The sequence below is a fragment of the Gekko japonicus genome, unplaced genomic scaffold (genome assembly GCF_001447785.1).
Source record: "Gekko japonicus isolate JY-2015 unplaced genomic scaffold, Gekko_japonicus_V1.1 scaffold403, whole genome shotgun sequence".
Classification (NCBI taxonomy): Eukaryota; Metazoa; Chordata; class Lepidosauria; order Squamata; family Gekkonidae; genus Gekko; species Gekko japonicus.
Genome location: NW_015175368.1, coordinates 768,835 through 791,094, shown reverse-complemented (window position 1 = coordinate 791,094; position 22,260 = coordinate 768,835). Strand labels below are relative to the sequence as shown.

The following is a 22,260-nucleotide window of genomic DNA, read 5'->3' as shown; positions in this document are numbered from 1 at the left end:
ATACCCGAAGAATACCTTATTGGTATTTTTTCGGTATTAGTTAAGCTGAATCAGATTCTCTAATCTGATTCAGCTGCCGATAAGGTGCTTCTGAATAAAAGCCAATCTTATTCGGCTTTCATTTGGGACCCTGAATCAGCTCTGCCTTCCCATCCCCAGGCACTCCGTGGCCGAATAAGTGAGGAGACCTTGCCCAAGTAGATTAACAAAAATGTAAATTAATCGAGGTGTCAACTTGAAGGTAACATTGAATGTGAGATTCCTATATAGGATTTGTTCCTGAGGAAAGACTAGAGGTCTGAAACACATAAATATCCAGAATAAGTGTTGAAAGAGAGATTGAATTTGGAGCAGAATGCTTTTGAGAATACAAGACTATTCGAAGGATATTTACTGAGAGAGTTTGGAGCAGACTGCTATGTGTAATTTTATTGATGTTTGTATTTTTTCTATGAACGAATAAGTGGGTTTTTTTCCATTACTAGACATTAAATAATGTTATGACTTTAATCTAGTCTCTTTTGTCATTGTATTATTCTCTGGGCATCTAGCACACATCTGTATATATTTTTTCTTACCAGACTGACTTTCTGGAGCAACATAACATACCTCCACACCATCCACTAGATGACAGCCCTTCAAGTACTTGAAGATGGTTATCATATCACCTCTCAGTTGTCTCCTCTCCAGGCTATCAGTCATTCAAGGGTACAGCAAATTAATAATGACGAACTCCAAACCAAGGGTGATTGCTGTAAGAAGTTCACACATACATAGAACAAAGGAAAAATTTCCTGAAGCTGTAATAATTTTCTTCTTTATTCCATAGGTGAATTTAGGTGAAATTGACGAACATCTCGAGTTTTGCAAGTTCGTTTCTGAATCTTTGTCAAAATTCGGTGTCAAAATGTTCTTTTCTCACGTAACAATCCCATTTGTATCTGTATAGACCTCGTTCTCGTGCTGGCTATGAGTAGCTCTACTAAACACAATTCATATCTTCAAAGATGGACAGTGTCTTTCCAGCTTGTCTATATCCTTTTTAAATTGTGGTGCCCAAAACTGAACACAAAACTCTAGATGAGGTCTAACCAGAGCAGAGTAAAGTGGTAACCCTAACCATCACATCTCGTGATCTGGACACTATACTTCTGTTGATACAGCCCAAAATTGCATTTGCCTTTTTAGCAACCACATCACACTGCTGACTCATGTACAGTGTATGGTCTACTAAGACCCCTACTAAGACCCCTAGATCCTTTTCATACGTACTACTGCCAAGACAAGTCTCCCCCAACCTATAATTATGCATTTGATTTTTCCTACCTAAATGCAGAATTTTACATTTATCCCATTGATATTCAGTTTATTTGTTTTAGCCCAGTTTTCCAGCCTGTCAAGATCACCCTGTATCCTGACTCTGTCTTCGACCGTATTTCCTACCCCTCCCAATTTAGTATCATCTCCAAATTTAATAAGCATTCCTCTCCAAGAAGATGAGGAACCATTCACAAGCACTCTTTGGGTGCAATCTGTCAACCAGTTACAGATGCCCCTAACAGTCATAGGATCCAAATCACATTTTCCCAATTTGTCAACAAGTATATTATGTGGAACCTTATCAGCCTTCAAATGATTGAGGGATACTTCAAAGTGTGGGTTGTGTGTTATTCTGTGTTCATTCAGAGATCACTAGCCTCTCACAACATTACTATATAGAGAACCAGGCTTTTTAAAAACTCTGCCAAAGAAAAGAGGAAAATATTATCATACAAACTCAAACAAGCTTATTAGACAAGACGTTACTCACTAAGGACTAACTGGAAATATAAGTTTATTACATAAAATATTCAAGGGCTGCAATTACAGAAGGGAAATTTCACTTAGCTCTGTAATTTTCACAGGCCAGCATTCTTTCTGAGGGTTGCTACTTAAGTAAAAAATCTCCCAGAGCAGTACTAACAATTTAAGAATATTGTTTTAAAGACTCACTAAGATATTTGGAAGACTTCCTAAACATCACTTTGCTAAATTGTCTCTCTTATTCCTCTCCCTTTTCTACGACTGGACAGGAATGGTAATAAAACCTACAACAAGTCAACTTAATTCCTGCTATGAACCCATACAAACGATTGCTACAGTAGATCACGGGTGCTGACAATTTTTGTCTCTAGTACTCAAATTACTTGCTCCACAATTCTGTAGCTTTGTGACTATAAATTCATCCGGGGGGGGGGATTCAGAAGATGCCATTAAATCAATGTTCATTCATACCAAAGCCATTAATGCTAATTCAGAATAAACTGAGTTGTTGTTGGTTGCTAATTAGAGTAAGCGAGGTTGGAGGAGTTAGCCAGTTCTGGATGGGACTGCGCTTTACCTCCTATGAATATATGAAGCTGTCTTATACAGAATCAAACCCTTGGTCCATCAAGATCAGTATTGTCTACTCAGAGTGGCAGTGGCTCTCCAGGTTCTCAGGCAGAGGTTTTCCAAATCACCTACTACCTAGTCCTGGGACCTTCTGCATGCTAAGCAGATGCTTTGCCTCTGAGCCACAGCTCCTCTTTTTCAAAACTAGTTTTGCAGCTTGAAGATTCTATTAGATCCAAGTTTACAGATGATTTCTTCTATGGCACATCAGCTGTGGCCTCCCTCCAGAGGCATCATTTGGTGGCAATTATCCATTGTCTGGTTATATACAGTTCTGATTGGTGCGATATACTCTGTGTGGAATGTCTTGGAAGGTTCAACTGGACCAAAATGCAATGACAAGTTTTTTAGCAGGTAAGAGATACAGGGAGTATATTTTTTCCCAGGCTTAACAGATCTTCATCTTCACTGGCTGCCAGACTGTTTTCAGACACAGTCAAAGGAATGGTTATTTTCAACAAAGGTCTATACAGACTGGGATCCAGGCACCAGAATAACCATATTTTCTCATATTAACCTGTCTGCCAGCTGAGTTCTTCTTTACAAGCTCTTTTATGTAAGTGCACTCTTCTTTGTGAAAATTTTGTAAACCCCCCCCCTCTCCTTTTATTTGCCTGTTGACTTATTGGGATCTAGGATAGGATCGTTTTATGTTCTTATGACTAAAAATTATGTTAGGTCTTTTACCTTATGAATGTTTTGCTAGTTTTTGTTTTGCTTAATTTTTGTGCTTCTGATCTTTGTTATATTTTAGGTGTATTATATCATTATTGTTATTTTATCATTTTATTCTGAAATATGTAAACCATTTCAAACATATTGTTATGGATCATTCAGTATATACATATACATACATAAAAACTTGTTTTTAGATGAAGGTACTAAATTCCAATTTATAGTCCAGAACCTCATGTGAATTTTACTCCTTTTTTTGTATATGGGGGGAAATGTAACAGAAACTAACTTTGGAAACTTGGTTTTCTATAAATGGCACTTTTGGGGTTCATATGGAGGCTATTTCAGACAAATACCTAGTCATGTGAATGATGTGGTAAAGTCATCCTATGAGGATTTTATCACATTAAACACACACTCAATATGAATCAGAGTTTGTTTAAAAGAATCTGGTTATGTATTGAAATGATTACATTGTCTGATATTAATATAACTAAATTCTCATGATACATTTAGATAGTTTAATATGATACCAGGATCAGTGTTGTTCCCAGTTTCAAAGAGCAAGTTAAAAATTCTAAGGTAGCACAAAATGTTGTGTTTGAATTCTTATACCTGCTTTTGTATATGAGTTGTAAGCAAAAAAAATGGGACAATGATTCATTAAAAAATAAAGGTACAGAGCCTCATTCTGCCACATGTTAAGGTTGGATGAATGTCGCTTTCACCATGTTATTCTTATTCCATTGTTTTGGCACAAAAAGTAGTTCTTTCCACATTTTTTCCACTGCAGATATTCACACATGCACTTCAGTATGTGTTTTATATGGTTTGGATCATATGCACTGCTACCGCATGGTGGTGAGAGATGCTGGGGATGGATTAGGTAAACAGATCTTTAAAAGCAGAGCAGCTCAAGTATGTGCATTACAAAGGCATATCCAGGTGATTTTTTTTAACAAAGAAGAATTTGGAAGCAAGTATAGATTAGCTTTTAGTCTAGGTTGCTCTGATTTATTTATCTCATTTCTAGCCTATATTTCATCCAAATATTTCATCCACAAACTGACTTTGTGCAAGGGAGAGAACAGAAGGCTGCTCAGGGGGGCAGAGCCACTTTGATTGTAGCTTCAGCACAGTGGAACAACTTCATCTGCAGCGGTTAAGCAGAACCCCTTCACTTCAGGGGCAGCCTTACTGGTAAGTTGGGAGTCACTAAAGTCATATTAATACCTCTCCACTTGGTCTGCAGCTCCAGAAATGCTATCTCGTATGGCTGCAGGGATCAGCATTTGCATGTGGTGAAGACAGTCAGACAATTCTCTGTTGGGACCTGCTGGCAGCCAGCTCCACCACCATATTCATTGCCCCCATGTGGCAGCTGTGCTTTGGCCCTTGTGGATTATTTTTGACAGTTCCTTCCACACACTGGGGGCCTAGTCCTGCCACCAAGCATGTGACTCAGTAGCTGGGCCTCCCTCCCACATGGACCATCTAGCAGTTTTCTAGTTATATTGGGCATTGGGTGGCCTGGGACCTCTGCCACACACATAGCCTTGTGTGCATAGTGCCCGCTTCCCCAACAAATGATCTGGCAGCCTTCAGCCTGGGACAGCTGCCACCATATGGAGGTGGCATGGCTTGCTGACAATCTCTGGCTTGAACCCCCAGCATTGCTCCACCATGGATTGTCTGGCTGCCTTGGCCAGAGGCAGCTGCTGCACAGGCTTCTCTGGCTTATTGGGCTTTGCTTGACCTGTGTCCCACTGTGAACGTGGCCTCAGACCTGGGCTGGGGGATTAGTTCAGCTAGTCTTCCCAGTCCCCTTCCATGGTGGCTTGGGGGCAGGGGGACCTTGCAACACCCAGCCGCTTTGTGTTCTCCATGGGGCCTGGGCTCACAGCATTGGTGGTGGGAGTGGGCTGGGAAAGGGGTCTGTCCCCTTCCAGACACCATGGGAGCATCTGCCCAGTGCTACACTGCTGGCTCACCAGTCCACCCATGTCAGTTTTCCTTTGCACCCCCCTCCCACCCCATGGGGCCTTGCAGTGAGGACACAACTCAGAACTTACTAGCTGCTGTCCTTTATAAAGTTTGTATCTCCAGTGCCTGGCATTACGTTTTATGGCACACATGGCCCAGCCCAACAAAGTGACATTTATGTCAGATCTGGCCCTTGTAACAAATGAGTTTGACACCTCTGCTCTAAATATTAGAAGAAGAAAAAACAAGATGAAAGGAGTCTGGGATGTTGTACTTAATATAAATTATAACTAAGATTTTTGGTAAGGAAGCCAAGTGAACAGAGTACTTTGGCCAACTACTTTTTTTCTGCTGTTGATAGGAAATGTTCTTATGTTATCTGTTGTGCTTCTCTTTTGTATTACTCAGAACGAATGCACCGTGGGTCTGACAGAGGACTAGAAAGACAATATTTCCCAGTCAGCAAAACTCTCCCCCTGTATCCTTTCCAAAGGGACAGTCATGCGTTGTAAGTATAAGAGAGAAAAGATATAAATGCTTTAAGTATTTGCTCTTTCTAGCTAGTTTAATGGGGTTGTGTTTATATTATATATTTGGTTTTATTCTTATTGCCTGCCTTGGGTCCCAGTTTCTGGCTGAAAGGCAGGTTTATAAATGTTTTAGATAAATAATATGAAGGGCAGAAGGGCAGCAGTGGAAGTGGGCAGTTAGAAGGATGCCCATAGTTTGCTCCAATAGTGGAAATATCTGTATACCACAGACAATATTGTAGCAAAATGTTGTAGCAATATTGTAGCCTAAATATTGGGGAGTACAACCTTTTGCATACAATAGTCTCCCTAATAACAAGGTTCACCTTGCTGGATATAGTCTGTATATTCAAAAGGGGGGGGGAAACACCCCTGAAATATAGACATCCACATTTAGCATCCATGGGGGGCACTTATGAATCAGTGAGCACATCCTCTAACAGACAGCCTTCTGTTAGATCGCGCTAACAAAGGACTCGTACAGTGATTCAGCAAGTGATTCAGCTTTATTGGAAGTAACGAGCAAGCACTAACTCAGTAAGAAACCAGAACAGAAAACAGTGGGAGCTTATGCTCCTTTTAAACATAACCGGGCTAATGTAGCCACGCCTATTTACAAATAACAACCAATGAGATTGCTAGAATAAAGACCAATGGGAGTCTTTCCCTCCTAGGGAATGGTATCGTTCTGATTGGTCGCTGTTACGAAGCGACCAATAGGAAGTTCGCTCAGAGGAGCCCTGGTCTGGCTCGAAGCTTAACATGGGAGTCCTATGAGGTGATTCATGTAATCATTTCAATACATTACAATTCCTCCCCCCTAAGTTAAGCCATCATCCCAATTGTTTTATTATTTACATACATACAATCAACCTTTGTACATCAGTTATTCCAACAGTATTTACACTCATAGTCCTTCAGATAAGTCGGCATTTGCCGCGAACGCTGGGACCTGCGGAGCGGTGCAGGCTCCACGGGCAGACAAGGTTGTGGGTCAGAGTGGGGTCCACTACAGCCTGGATCAGGCACAGACTCGACTGGGATTTCAGCCCCGCACACAGGGTTCTGCCCTGACTCGGGGACAGTACCGGGCCTTTCGGTACTCACCGCCTGCTCTGGGGGTGTCCACTCGACATCAGGGGATTCAGCCGTCGGAGAGTCAGCGCTGTCCCTAGCCCAACGTCTCCTTAACTGATCTATGTGGCGCCGCCATATTCGACCGTCAGCTAACTGCACCACATACATTCGAGTACCCACAGAGTCGGATATAACCCCAGGAAGCCATAAGTGCCCGTTTGCATAATTTCGTGCGAAAACCTTGTCCCCTTTTTCAAACATGCGCACCTTCGGTTGCGCCGTGGTACGCTCGGATTGCTCTTCAGTGAGGTCTGGGTGCATTCGGTTCAAACGGGTCGTGAGTCTCCGCCCCATTAACAATTCGGCCGGACTACGGCCTGTAGCACTACAGGGGGTGGTGTGCTGCAGCAAAAGAAAGGAGCCCAGCCTCTGGCTCCAGTCCCCTTCGTCCATTTTACCCAGGGCCTCTTTGGCCGTCCTGACCATCCGTTCGGCTTGGCCATTAGATGCCGGATGGAAAGGGGCCGAAGTCATTTGGCGTATGCCATTACTCGTGAGGAAGAGCCTAAATTCCTCAGACACAAATTGAGGCCCGTTGTCACTGACGATGACGTCAGGCAACCCGTGGGTGGCAAAAAGTCGGCGGAGCGCATGGATCACAGCAAGTGATGTGGTCGATTTCATATGCACGACCTCCAGCCATTTGGACATAGCGTCCACCACAATTAGGAACATTTGCCCTTGGAGAGGGCCAGCAAAATCTATATGCAATCTGGCCCAGGGTTTACCAGATGACTCCCAGCCTTGGGGTGTAGCTTGTGGGGGATCGGGTCTGACTTGCTGGCATTTGGGACACCCTCGTACCCATTCTTCGATCTCTTTGTCCAGCCCCGGCCACCAGACATACCCTCTGGCCAACGCTTTGGTGTGTACCATACCGGGGTGACCCTCGTGCAGCGACTCTAACACTCTCGTCCTGAGTTTGTCAGGAACCACCACCCTGTTCCCCCATAATACACAGCCCTTAGAAATGGATAGTTCATTTTGACGGCTTTTGTAAGGGCCGAACTCCGGTTCAACGCTTCCAACCGGCCACCCCCTCCAAACCCAGTTTAATACTCGGGACAGCACGCTATCCTTGGCCGTGTGTGCTGCAATGTCCCTGGATGATACCGGGGGTCGAGGAAGCTCCTCAATTGCCAAGACCTCACAGGCGGGGGCAGGGTCTGCGCCAATGTCCGGCACCGGGCACCGGCTGAGGGCATCCGCATGCCCAATCGCTTTCCCAGGCCGGTGCTCTAAGTCAAAATCATAAGCCTGCAAAAATATCGCCCATCTAAGCATGCGTGGGGACATGATGTTTGGCAATTGCTTATCGGGCGCAAAAATCCCCAGTAGCGGCTTGTGGTCAGTGACCAGCAAAAATCGTCTGCCAAAAATAAAATCATGGAACTTTTTGACAGCCGCTACCAACGCCAGACCCTCCTTGTCTATCTGGGCATAGTTCCGCTCTGCCGCAGATAGTGATCTAGAATAAAAAGCGATAGGCGCTTCGCTCCCATCAGGCATCAGATGGCTTAAAACTGCGCCTACTCCAAAAGGTGAAGCGTCAGCAGCTAACACCAGGAGCTTGTGTTCATCATAATGCGTGAGTACGGCATTAGATGTCAGCAGCTCCTTGACTCCCACAAAAGCCTTTTCCTCGGCCTGCCCCCACTTCCATTTTGCCTCCTTGTGCAAAAGCGCGTGCAAAGGGGCCGCCACTGATGCCTTATGCGGTAAAAACGCATGATAAAAATTCAGGAGTCCTAAAAAGGATTGGAGCTCCTTCTTACTCACCGGCCTGGGGGCGTTTTGGATTGCAGATACCTTCTCATCCGTGGGGTGGACTCCCTCTGCGTCAATGCGAAACCCCAGGAAGTCCACACTTTCCACCCCGAGCGTGCATTTTGAGCGCTTAACTCTGAGACCGGCATTTTGAAAACGCCTGAGGACCTCTTTAACCCGGTCCAGTAGTTCCTGTTCAGACCCGCCCGCAATCAGCACGTCGTCAAAATAGGGCACTGTGCCAGGTACCCCCCTTAGTAGACGTTCCATGAGGCCCTGAAAAATCCCAGGTGCTACGTTGACCCCGAATTGCAGCCTGTTCACTTTAAAAGCCCCTTGGTGGGTTACAATTGTTTGGGCCTCGGCAGCCTCCGGGGTGACAGGCAACTGCTGGTATGCCTGGGCCAGGTCAAATTTGGCGAAAATCTTGCCACCCCCCAGGGAAGCCAAAATGTGGCTTATTACCGGGACCGGGTACGAATGTTGCTGCAGCGCCTTGTTAATCGTACATTTGTAATCGGCGCATAGTCGTATGGACCCATCTGATTTGACAGGGGTTACGATCGGGGTCTCCCATTTGCTGTATGGTACTGGCTCTAAAACCCCTTGCTCAACTAGTTTGTCAATCTCTTTTTCCACCTTATGTTTGAGAGACACAGGTACTTTCCGATACTTCAACCTAATAGGTTTGACTGACGGATCTAAGTCAAACGCAACCGGGGGGCCCTTGTACCTCCCCAACCCTTCGGCAAATACATCAGGGAACAGGTCGTACAGCATGCCCCATTTATTTTCAGACATCCTGTTAATCCCAGAAATACCAATGCCCAATGGCTCAAACCAATCTAACCCTAGCAGGTTAACCCGGTCTCCCTCTGCAATCAGGAATGACAGTTTAACACATTTCCCCTTATACTCAACAGTAACAGAGTCCCGTCCGGCCAAGGGAATTCGGTTGCCCTGGAAGTCGGACACTCTGGTTCCCGCAGGCTGGAGCCGCCGCCGGCTTCGGTTCGGGAACAACTGGCGCCAGGACGCGGCAGAAATCACCGTCACGGACGATCCTGAGTCCACCTCCATTGTACAGGGTCGGCCGTCGAGGAGTGGAGTCACGGTGATCTTGCCCTGGCTGCTGGTGCGATTTACGGCCGATGCGCTCGACAAGGTCGCCGTCAACTGGCAGCTTGCTTCCGATGCTGAGGAACGGGTCTTGCCTTGGGTGCTGACTGGAGTGCCCCTCTGCGCTGACCGGTTGTTAGTTGAGGGATCCTTCTTCGCTGATCTGCAGACTCTGGCCAGATGACCACGCCGCCCACACGCTCTGCAGTCGACATCACGAGCCCAACAGGAGTCGCGCTGGTGTTTCCCGCCACAACCGGAGCAAGGCTTGACGTTGGTAGTCTTCGCTGGGGTCCGCTTGCCTCGAACCGCGTTGACGTCATCATCCGCGTCTTCGCCCTCGCTGTCTCGTTGAGCGTGTATACTGGGCTCTGCCACCCGCTGGCGGACCTCCTTCGTGGACTTCTCCGCTGCTTCCGCGGCCACGGCCTCTTCGTAGGCCACTGCCCAGGTCAGGGTGGTGCGGGCGAACAGCCTCTGTTGCAGCCTTTCATCTTTGAGACCGCAGACGAGACGGTCTCTGAGGGCTTCCTCCACGTTGTGGAAATTACATGGCCGTGCGGCTTTGCGAAGGGCCGCCACGAAATCTGCGATGGTCTCGCCTCCGGCCTGGTTCCGCTTGTAAAAAGCGTGCCGGCAGGCGATCTCCGACGGTTGTGGAGAATAGTGAGCCTTAAGCTTCTCCGTGATGTCAGCGTAGGTGACAGTCTTTATATCAGTTGGGGCCACCAACGACCTGGCTATGTCGAAGGTCCCCTTCCCGCAGGAACTCAGGAGGCATGCCCGTTTCTTCGCCTCATCGGTGATGTCGTGGGTCTCCAGATGGAACTCGAACCTGGACAGGTAGGAGTCCCAGTCTTCTGAGGAGGGTTCGAAGCACTCGAACTTCTGGCTTCCAGCCATCGGGGGAGACTTGGGCACCGGAGCTGGTGGCGCCTCCGCCGGATCGGCTGCTGTGCTCTGCCCGCTTTCTTCCGAGTCCGAAGTGTGGATGTCCGCAGGGCTGCCTACCTGCTCTAATATCCCACCTTCGTCGCCAATTGTTAGATCGCGCTAACAAAGGACTCGTACAGTGATTCAGCAAGTGATTCAGCTTTATTGGAAGTAACGAGCAAGCACTAACTCAGTAAGAAACCAGAACAGAAAACAGTGGGAGCTTATGCTCCTTTTAAACATAACCGGGCTAATGTAGCCACGCCTATTTACAAATAACAACCAATGAGATTGCTAGAATAAAGACCAATGGGAGTCTTTCCCTCCTAGGGAATGGTATCGTTCTGATTGGTCGCTGTTACGAAGCGACCAATAGGAAGTTCGCTCAGAGGAGCCCTGGTCTGGCTCGAAGCTTAACATGGGAGTCCTATGAGGTGATTCATGTAATCATTTCAATACATTACACCTTCTATTTTAATTGTAGACTCTGGGCTCTGGGAGAGTACAAATTGCTTTATCTGTTATTGGTATCTTGATGGCAAAAGGAGAATTGAGTAGTAATACTGCTTGTGTCTCACATGAAGTTAATGCAGCAGTAGCAATTGTCCACAAAATAGACAATTTCCCATAGAAACATAATGTATTTGAGTTCAGCTGCGTGTGAAATAGCTTATGAACCTTTATACACAGACACAGAGGCAAGGGCATTCCCATTATTCTTCATGGGATAGGAATGAAAGTTTTAGGATTGACTATTACTGTCTCATATTGTTCCACTGAGCAGAGTTTTTGAATTTAAGGCAATTTGTTTCTATTTAAGGACAAAGTTTTGGGTCAGTAGGAGTAAACCAGCTTGAATTTAAGCATCACAGCATAGTTGATTTGTTAACTGGGCTATTGTTCCCCCCCCAATCTTTGTTCCTTGTCGTTTCTCGGGTTTTTTGGGTTGACTGGTATCTTGAGTTGCCATCGGTGCGTGTGAAGCATGTTAGATTGGTAATAGTTTAGGAAGGGATGGATGTTTGTAGACCATGTTTTACTTAGAAACTTAGACCCAATGAAGTGTGACAATAAATGAGAACAGAGTGGTTGTTCTCTGTTGTATCTCAAAAGTGTGTCAATGACTGCATTCTTCTTTAGTAAAGACAAGAAAGAGATGAGGGCTAGGCACTCAGTTGCTCCTTACTTTTTGGCCAGGCTCCAGCAGTGTGCTGATAACTGGGGAGAACTGAACAACCTCAGCAAGGTGCCTATCATTCTGGCATAGACTAAGCTATAGAAACTATGGAACTTTAATAGTGAGCAATAACAAAAACAACAGGAAAAATTACATTGAATTTCTAAACATTGAGCAGACTGCTGGTGTTGGAGTGAACTGTTGCTTAACCAGGTTTGGCACTTGTGAAGTGGGTGTGAAACAACTGTACTATTGAGATAAAATATATGACAAAGATATGTAATCTTTCCTTAAAATCTGCCTCCATTCCTGAGGATTGGAAGGTAGCTAATGTCACTCCCATCTTTAAAAAGGGTTCCAGAGGAGATCCGGGAAATTACAGGCCAGTCAGTCTGACGTCGATACCGGGTAAATTGGTGGAAACCATTATTAAGGAAAGAATTAGTAGGCACATAGATGAACAAAACCTATTGAGGCAGACTCAGCACGGTTTCTTTAAGGGAAGATCTTGTCTCACTAACCTGTTAGTGTTCTTTGAGGGGGTGAACAAACATGTGGACAAGGGGGATCCAATAGATATTATTTACCTTGACTTCCAGAAAGCTTTTGATAAAGTTCCTCATCAAAGGCTCCTAAGTAAGCTCAAAAATCATGGGATAGAAGGATAAGTCCTTTTATGGATCAAAAACTGGCTAGTTCATAGAAAACAGAGAGTGAGTGTAGGTGGGAAATTTTCTCAGTGGAGGGTGGTAAGCAGTGGGGTACCGCAGGGATCAGTACTTGGTCCACTGCTTTTTAACTTGTTCATTAATGATTTGGAGATGGGAGTAAGCAGTGAAGTGGCTAAATTTGCGGATGATACAAAGTTGTTCAGGGTGGTGAAAACCAGTGAGGATTGTGAGGCACTCCAAGGGGATCTGTCAAGGATGGGCGAGTGGGCGTCAACATGGCAAATGGGGTTCAATGTGGCCAAGTGCAAGGTGATGCACATTGGAGCCAAAAATCCTAAATATAAATACACATTGATGGGGTCTGAACTGGCAGAGACTGAGCAAGAGAGAGATCTTGGAGTTGTAGTGGATAACTCACTGAAAATGTCGAGACAGTGTGTGACTGCAATAAAGAAGGCCAATGCTATGCTGGGGATTATTAGGAAGGGTATTGAAAACAGATCAGCCAATATAATAATGCCCCTATATAAATCAATGGTAAGACCTCATTTGGAATACTGTGTGCAGTTCTGGGCACCACACCTTAAAAAGGATATTATAGCTTTGGAAAAAGTGCAGAAAAGGGCAACTCGAATGATAAAAGGGTTGGAACACTTTCCCTATGAGGAAAGGTTAAAGCGCTTAGGGCTCTTTAACTTGGAGAAAAGACGACTGAGGGGTGACATGATCGAGGTTTATAAGATTATGCATGGGAAAGAGCAGGTAGAGAAAGAGCTACTTTTCTCCCTTTCTCACAATACAAGAACTCGTGGGCACTCCATGAAACTGCAGAGCGGTCGGGTTAGAACGGATAAAAGGAAGTACTTCTTCACCCAAAGAGTGATTAACACATGGAATTCACTGCCACAGGAAGTGGTGGGTGCTACAAGCATGGACGGCTTCAAAAGGGAATTAGATAAGCATATGGAGCAGAGGTCCATCAGTGGCTATTAGCCACAAGGTATAGCTAGGGGCTCTGGGGCAAGTGATGCTCTGTCTTCTTGGTGCTTGGGGGGGGGGTCAACAGTGGGAGGGCTTCTAATGTCCTGGCCCCACTGCTGGACCTCCTGATGGCACTGGTATTTCTGGCCACTGTGTGACACAGAGTGTTGGACTGGATGGGCCTTTGGCCTGATCCAACATTGGCGTCTCTTATGTTCTTATGTTCTTATATGGAACCCCACTGCTTCCAGAAGAACATTTAGGAAAGAGCAGACTGACCATCAATTAGTCTCCAAAAAGGACTGCTGACAGAGCTGCTTTACCCACTATAAGATAGCAAATGCAAGTTTGCCATAAGATGTACTACCCACCCAATCCCAGCTTCACAGTGTGAAAAAATGCAGTTGCCATGGATGCACACTATATTTTTAGGTGTCCCTTGCTATATAGCACTTTATGGATATACCATAAAAACATAATGTGTGAAACAGCTCTGTAACAGGCATGCAATATCTGCTTTCTGAAGAGAAAACAAACAGTGAAATTAGTGTCAAGTTCAGAAATTACTCTGCTGGTTTATTTACCACTGAGAAGTGCCAATACTGAATGGTTAGACATTTGCATGATGTAGTGAACATTCTGTTGTGTGGTTATGACAGTTTTAACCATGTCAGAAATCAGTGTCTATGATTTGAACCAGGGATCCCTACGTTTTTTTAGCTTGTGGGCACCTATAGAATCCTGGCACAGGCTGGTGGGTGCAACCACAAAATGGCACACAAGAGGTGGAGCCAACCACAAAATGTCAGGGACTGAGTTCATGCATAACTCTAATTGTAACTCTTCAGCATTTCAGGCAGAAGCTCTGCCTTCTAAAATGAACATATTGTTTCAAAATACTTTCTTGCGTACACACAGCTTCAATCAAGCAGAGAAGGTCCTAGTGCTCTGATGGCAGCTGCTTCTAAATTTCTGCAACCAATCTGATCTCCGGCAGCCAATCAGAAGCCCTACTGGGCTAAAGCCCATCTGGCCCTGTCAACTTTCAAAAATAATTGGTAGAATACAGGAAATGTGTCAGTGGGCTCCATGGTGCAATGGATGCCATGTTGAAAAACATTGACTAAAATAAACGCCACATGGGCACTACCTTACGATAAATAGGTTACAGCATACAGCAGTGATTTTTTTGTACTCTTATTGGCAAGCCAAAGTCTAGAATAATGTATCCAGAAAAATTTCTTGCCTCAGTCACCTAAGAGCTCCACTCTCCAGGAGCTGAGCTGTATTATAACATAACGAAATGTCAGTCATGAAGGTTTGCTATACCCTTTGCTGTAATAGAATCTTGCCTTAAGTCTTGAACCCTCTGCTACATGGAGAATGAGGCAGTTAAACTGCCAAACCATCACCTTCAGTCTTTGGCTGAGTTTTATCCATCTCTTCCATCTGCTGATCTTTTTTCTTTGGTATGGGGGGGGGGGGACAGCCACTAGACAGGGTATGTAGCCTAGTTCCAGTTTATTGCAGAGAAGGAGGGAAATTGCCCATTCACTCATATGGGGTAAACTGACATATTATTCTAGATTCAAACATCATTCATGATCAAGAGTTCTTATGACAGAACTATAAGTAATCATGACAAGCATCCCATTATAACATCCACTAACAATCAAATGTAGATTGCAGACATAATTATCAATGAGCCAACTATTAATATGCAAGTATTCATTAATTATACAATCATGAATTTATTTTAATGGTTTTTACACCACTTCTCATTTATTCAAAGCTGCTTCCAAAATAATAAAACAACATTAGAGTAAAACAAATAGGGACCCAGGAGATTGGGGGAGGGGAAATCCCATCATGTTACCTTGATACACTGCCCCTTTTCCTCATCTCCCCTCGCTTGCTCTTACTCTGCCTACCCCCTGCCTCTACTTCCTCCTCCTCCTCTTCAGCTGATCTGAGCTGGCATCTGTTTCACCCTTCCCACCACCTTCTCTTTCCTTCCCTGCTGCTTCTCAGGTTCCTGCCAGGCCTGTTGGCTTGCTCACAGTGCCACTGCCTCCATCTGCTTGGTTTTTCCCTGCTCCCCCCTCCTCCCTTTTCCTGTCATCTCTTACAAGGAACTTTAGGGAAGGGGAAGGAGAATTGCCATAATGTCTTCCAGCTGTTGAGGTACCACCATATCCTCCTCCTCTGCCTGGCTGCTTTACCCCACTGCCTTTTCTCCATAGTGAGGTGTGGCACAGCTTGGGAAGGAAGGAACATCACTTTTCCTGGTCATTCCCTGCAAAAAAATGATTTTCCATTTGGTGGTATTTTAAATGTACACCATTTTTATAATCTTTTGGCAATTTTCTATAAACTTGAGGGCTACATACCTCTAGGTATGTAGAAAAATGTCTCCTAACTGCAGCTGGCCCCATTCTCTGAGGTTTTCTTTTAACCTGCACTGGTGCAATGTTCCGAATTCAATATATGATAAAATCTGGAAAAATGGTGTTGACAGATTCAGTCAATTTAATACTTATCCAACCTGGATTGCATCTTGAAGTCATATCTACTTATTTTGGCACTCAAATATCCAGCTTTCTGTACCAATCTAGTACTACTGCATAGCATATAAAATCCAACTGGTGTACATAAATATTCAACATTTTATATCTGGCATGCAAAAGCTATCAGTATCTGGCACACACCAGTCCACACTTGATAGTACCTGGCAAATTAACAGTTGACACTCTATGGCAGTGACTATGATGAAGTAATCATTATGATACAGTATTTAACATGTAGCTGTAAGTATTGGACAATATTTTATATTGAATAACAATGAATAACTCACAATGTATTACAAACAGCACTCAGCATGTGAGGAGACCTGATGACATCTGACAGTCAACTAGCAATGATATTTCATAAACTTTATGTTCTTTCAAATTTAGATCTCAAATTTCAATTGAAAAATGTGAATGTTGTATCCTGATGGCAAATCATACAATTTTGGTTCCCCCCCCCAAATTTTGCCATATTACAAAATCTTGTAATTTTGTATTGAAACAAACTTAACATATCATTTAAGCTCTCCTATAATATTTTACTTCTACGTAGTTTAAAATATAATAGTGAGCCGAATTGGGCCAAATGCCATTACTTCACTTCCGAGAATGCCATGCCCTATGTTCATTGCCTAATTTTCAAAATTCTAGGCATGCTAATGCCCCCCCCCCACACACACACACTGATTTCTGGACTCACTTTATTTGACCAAAAAGGTAACCAATATATCAGAAGGGCTTTCAGTCTCATCACTGGTGAGTTACTTACCAAATTACAGCTAAACACTGCAAAGAACTGTTCACCTGAAGCATACTTCCTGTTTTGTTTTCTTTCAGAGTTAAGCAACACCACTAGATGAGATCTGGTACACTTTTTCCTAGCTTGCCTGGAGGCAAAGCTGTGGACTGAATAAATGAATGTTTGCAACCCAGCAAAATGGAACTATTTCTCTCAGAGAACTGCAGATAAGCATGACAATAACTGTGAAGAGATAACTGAAGAGCAAAGGGCAGATCTTCTCATCACTTACAGTCCTTGAGAAACATCAGTCTCACTTAGATGAGCTGTTTAGACAAGTGCTATAGGAGGTTGGGGAATAAAACAAAGCAGAAAATATTTTACCCTTAACAAAAGGAGGCAGGCAATTTAGTGCTGTAATAACAAAAGAAGTGTTTTGCTGTTAAGGAAAACAATTATTTTTAATTTGGCTGCACATTTTAAGTTAGATACCCCATCTACAATATGTTCTGTATGAGGTCTAATTATTGATATAAGAAGGTTGCATTAAAGAATGGGACAATATATTGAACATTAACATGACTCTGAAGTCTTAATTCCGTGATTATGTACCATTAGAGTAATTCGTTCCAACATCCTAAATGTGAGTGATTATTCAAGCCATTAAATGGAATGTTTGTTTTCCTTCCCTCAGCACTCTCATGTGATGATATGAGGGTTTTTTTGTAAAGATTCTTAAAAGAATCACCTAGTTAAAGCCATTGAAAGAGGAATATATGGAAAAGTGGGTGATGGAGGGTCTGTTCCTCACTAGGTCCCTTTTACAGAGGGTGCTGATAAATATTGTGTTAAGGTGTAGAAAGAAATCCTCTGAGGTGGAGAAATGGGAACAGGAGGGAATAGAGACCTATATTTTCTATAATTTATTTTCTAGCAAGAGTACATTCATGTGACTGTTTATACTGGCTTTAGAAAACTGATGGGAGGTTAGCTAAGATTTCAATTCACTAATAGATATGGTTCTTAAATGTGTTTTATATAGCCATTTTTAGATATAAATCCCTTGGTTTTTAAAAATACTGAGTTGGATGCCAAAGTTGATCTGCCTTTCTCTAGTGCAGTGAGCCTTCCACTGGGGCAAAGAGCATTCATCTGGTAGAAGAAATGTATTTCACCAGCATCTGCCTCCTTAAGTGCTGATGTAACATAACCAAGTCTAGATTATGACCAGAGAGTTTGGGTCCTCACTGTCTACCAGTGACCTAACCCACTCACAGGGTTTCTGTCAGGGTAACATGAAGTAGGGGAGCATGTATACCATCCTGAACACTTTGCAGGAAGAATGAGATTTTTAAAAATCTAATAAACAGAACTTTTGAGTTAACCCATAGTTCCTTGAGTCTCAGAGAAATAGACATTTAGGCTGCAGTCACACATACTAAATAATCCACTTTCAATCCACTTTCAGTGCACTTTCCAACCGGATTTTTACTGTATGAACTGGCAAAATCCAGTTGGAAAGTGCACTGAAAGTGGATTATTTAGTGTATGTGACTATAGCCTTAGACAGAGGCTGCGGTCACACACACTAAATAATCCACTTTCAATCCACTTTCAGTGCACCTTCTAACAGGATTTATACTGTGTGAACTAGCAGAATCCAGTTGGAAAGTGCATTAAAAGTGGATTGAAAGTAGATTATTTAGTGTGTTTGACTGCAATCAGAGAGATTTGGTTGGGATCCAATCCAGATAACTCCCAGAGGAACGAGGTAACACTTTTCGACTGGAAACTAGGGGTGTGAAATGAGATATTGCTGGCCCTATAAAATGTCTGAGCTACCAGTTATCAAATATTACATTATTACATTACAATTTGATTTATATACCGCCCTTGACCCCTAAGGGGTCTCAGAGCGGTTTACAGGTATACTACTATGTAGTTTTTGTCCTAACCTAGGGCCACAATTCGAATGGGGAGGGGCTGCCTACCGACACCCAAGTGGCGCGTTCTCTCTTTGTTGATTTTCTGGGCGGGCTTCGGATGCTGTTCCCGGCACCTCAGGCTGGCCGGCAGCTTCCTCCGGCAGGCTTCTGGTGGACTCCTCTGATGCGCGACCGCTTCTGACTGCAGCTTCCGGCGTCCATCCCTTAGGCTCTGCCGTGCTGCGTTGTCTTGCCGTCACGCCGTCTCAGCTCTGCCTCCATCTGGTTCTGCTGCCGCTGCATCCTTGGGTCGCCAGCTGCTCTGCTGCCATTACCGCCGCTACCACCGCCAGCACTCCTGGCACACACCACCAGGAGGAGGGTGCCCCCTGCCACCTAGGGCAGGTACCCATTTGTCCACTTGCAAATGCTTTCGAGCCGCTGAGTGGGCGGGAGCTGGGACTAGGGCCAGGAGCTCACCCCAGCCACGGTGGGTCTTGAACAGCCATAGTGGCTGTTCGCTAGCGTTGTTACTGCAGACGTTGTACTGCCTGCACCACCACTCCAGTTCTGCAAAATCCTCCACAGTGATTTACAGTTCTGATGTTTCCAATAATTTAGGAACTGGGAATTATGGAGCAGGAGAGGCAGCAGGAGTGGCTAAGGAGGAGAGAGGCATGCATTATTTTCTAAGAACTCCAGAGGCTAGGTCTTCCACTCATAGGAAATAATAAATCTAAATAACAATTAAGTTTTATTTTTAAAATTTAATTTTTAAATTACAATTTTAAAATATTGATTTTAAAAGAAATGTGAAAATAAAAGAAGATAAGGAAATAATAGTCCTTAAACTTTAAAGGTCCAGTGTGCTGTGGACTAGCTGGGGGTTGGGATGTTCTTCCTCTCCCTCTCTGCTACTGCTGCTTATAAGGGGGAGAGGGGAAACTTCCAAAATTACCATATTAATTTCAGAGTCTGTATAATCGCTGTTTTCAACAACTAATTATGATGATCAAAACTGTACAAAAAAAGAGAAATTGGGTTTGGATCACTGAAGTTGCAATCCCAGGAGACAGCAGAATGAAAAAGAAAGAACAGAAGACCTCAAATAACAAGATCTACAAACAGAGTAAGAGCATCTCTGGGAGAAAAAGGATACCATCACGCCAGTTGTCACTGGAGCCCTTGGAGCCATGCCTAGAAGTCTCAAGAAACACCTGGACATTGTGGGCACTAAACAATATTGCACCAGCTCAGCCCCCGAAGACAGTGTTGCTTGGAAAAGTAAGAGTGCTGTGAAGATACATCTGCAGTTCCCAAGAACTTGGGTAGATCTCAAATCGCAGACAGCACCTGACAGTCAAATATCTGACTGTGACTCTACTTCTTCTTCTTCTTCTCCTCCTCCTTCTTCTTCATCATCATCGAATCATAGAATCACAGAGTTGGAAGGGGCCATACAGGCCATCTACTCCAACCCCTTACTCAGTGCAGGATCAGCCTACAGTATCCCAGACAAGTGATTGTTCAGACACTGCTTAAAGACTGCCAGTGAGAGGAACTCACCACCTCCCCAGGCAGCTGATTCCACTTTTGCACAACTCTGACTGTAAAAAAGTTTTTCCTAATATCCAGCCAGTACCTTCCCACCCTTCGTTTAAACGCATTATTTCAAGTCCTATCCTCTTCTGCCAACAGGAACAGCTCCCTGCCCTCCTCTACGTGACAGCCCTTCAAATACTCAAAGAGAGCAATCATGTCCCCACTCAACCTCCTCGGGCTTTCCTCACAGGGCTTAGTCTCCAGGCCCCCAATCATCCTCATCGCTCTTCTCTGAACACGCTCCATTCTGTCCACGTCCCTTTGAAGTGAGGCATCCAGAACTGCACACGATACTCTAGGTGCATCCTGACCAATGCAGTGTACAGCAGGACTATGACATTTTGTGATTTGGATGTTATGCTTTTGTTGATACACTCCAAGATCGCATTAGCTTTTTTTGTGGCCTCATCACACTTTCGGTCCACCCATACCCCAAGATCTGTCCTCTGTCAGAGTTTCTCTGTTATCATCATCATCATCATCATCATCATCATCATCATCATCATCATCATCATCATCATCATCATCATCATCATCATGTTCCTGCTTTTTAATAAAAGTGATATTCCTGCCTCTCCTGATTTCCACATATGGAATTAAAATAATAATTTTGAATTGGAAACCCCCACTGGCTGTTGCAGCTTCAACCCAGGACTTTCTGCTGGATCTCATGGTCTTTGAAAGAAGACTATTTCCTAGGACTGAGTTTTATTTAAAATATTTTGCATTTACATGTTTTTCTTTACATTAAAATTAAATACCAAACACATGTTTGCATTGGGCTGCAAACTTCTAAAATCCTGTCCACAAATTTTGAAGTTTCTTTTTTTTAATAGAAAAAGAAACCCCATCCTAAATGCTAAATCACAGTTTTTCTTTTTCTTGAGAAAGCTTAGAATCACATCATGTCAAAGCTATTCAGACGGATTGTACAGGGTACTGATGTGAGAAAACGTGGTGACTTAAAGGGGAAATGTGTTTCTAGAATGAAAATGTGTATCTAGAATGAGAAGGAGCACCCGACTTACAGGAGCAGGTGAGGAAGCACACTGCTGGCTGTATGGTCAACCAGATGGAGAGGACCGGGGGCAAGTCCCAGCAATACTCCTTGGGAGGCCGGCCATGTGTACCACATAACCCTAGTGAGGCTTGGCTCAGGGTGACCCTGTGACATGGCTCCTGTTCTGGGCCTGCCCCTTCCTCTATTTATTCCAGCGCACCCAGTGGCCTTGATCAATTTGTTTTGCAGCTCTACACAGAGAGTGCTGCCATCCAGGACTTCCAGCCTTGCTTCTATCACATCTTGAGCAGAATTGCTACAGTGGACTCAGCCGCCAGCATCTTCATTCCCCTGCAGTGGTGGCAGCAACCAGGAAGTGGCTTAAGACTTGCGAGAGGAGGACTTGTGTTATCTTTCCATATTTCTTTTTCTTTTTTAGAGAGAGAGAGGGGAAGAGATTTCAAGCTCCCGTCTTCTCTCATAGAGCATCTCCTGCAGACTGCAGGGGGTGGGAATTACTGGGCACAGCAATACAATCTTCAAAGCGACCATGTGCATCAGACACCACTGCATCCTGGCATTTAAAAGGTTAAGTGTGCTATAGTGGGAGGGGGAGGAAGGAGGGGAGCTGGCATAATTAGTCTCTCTCTCTCTCTCTCTCTCTCTCTCTCTCTCTCTCTCTCTCTCTCTCTCTCTCTCTCTCTCTCTCCTGTTGCACTGTAAAGGAAAGAAATATCTATCTCTTTCTTGCTTAAATCACTTCTGCAGGGGCTCAGTAGCAGTTCAAGGCTAAAATGTGTGCATTCAGACTCCAGGTGCAACTGGGAAGGCATTAAACACAATGCTCTGATGGTGAGAGGGGCTCTCTCCAAAATATCTAGACTTTCATTTGGGCTTTTACTGGCCTTGGAAAGTGAAAGTAAATAAAGCCATGTGATAATGCAGAGGAGTGGACTTCCGGTTTGATGGCGCTGCATTGCGGCCGGGTTTCGGACGAGCTCCGAACCGGCCGGCTCCCCAC

At 44.3% G+C, this 22,260-nt stretch overlaps 1 long non-coding RNA gene across 1 annotated transcript; it reads left to right on the top strand.

The window, feature by feature from the left end:
- The first annotated feature begins 4,156 nt into the window (after nucleotides 1-4,156).
- Nucleotides 4,157-17,244, top strand: LOC107122385. The gene is made up of 3 exons (XR_001482914.1): nucleotides 4,157-4,308; nucleotides 5,500-5,599; nucleotides 16,811-17,244. It is a non-coding gene; the product is annotated as an uncharacterized LOC107122385 (long non-coding RNA).
- Nucleotides 17,245-22,260: the final 5,016 nt, after the last annotated feature.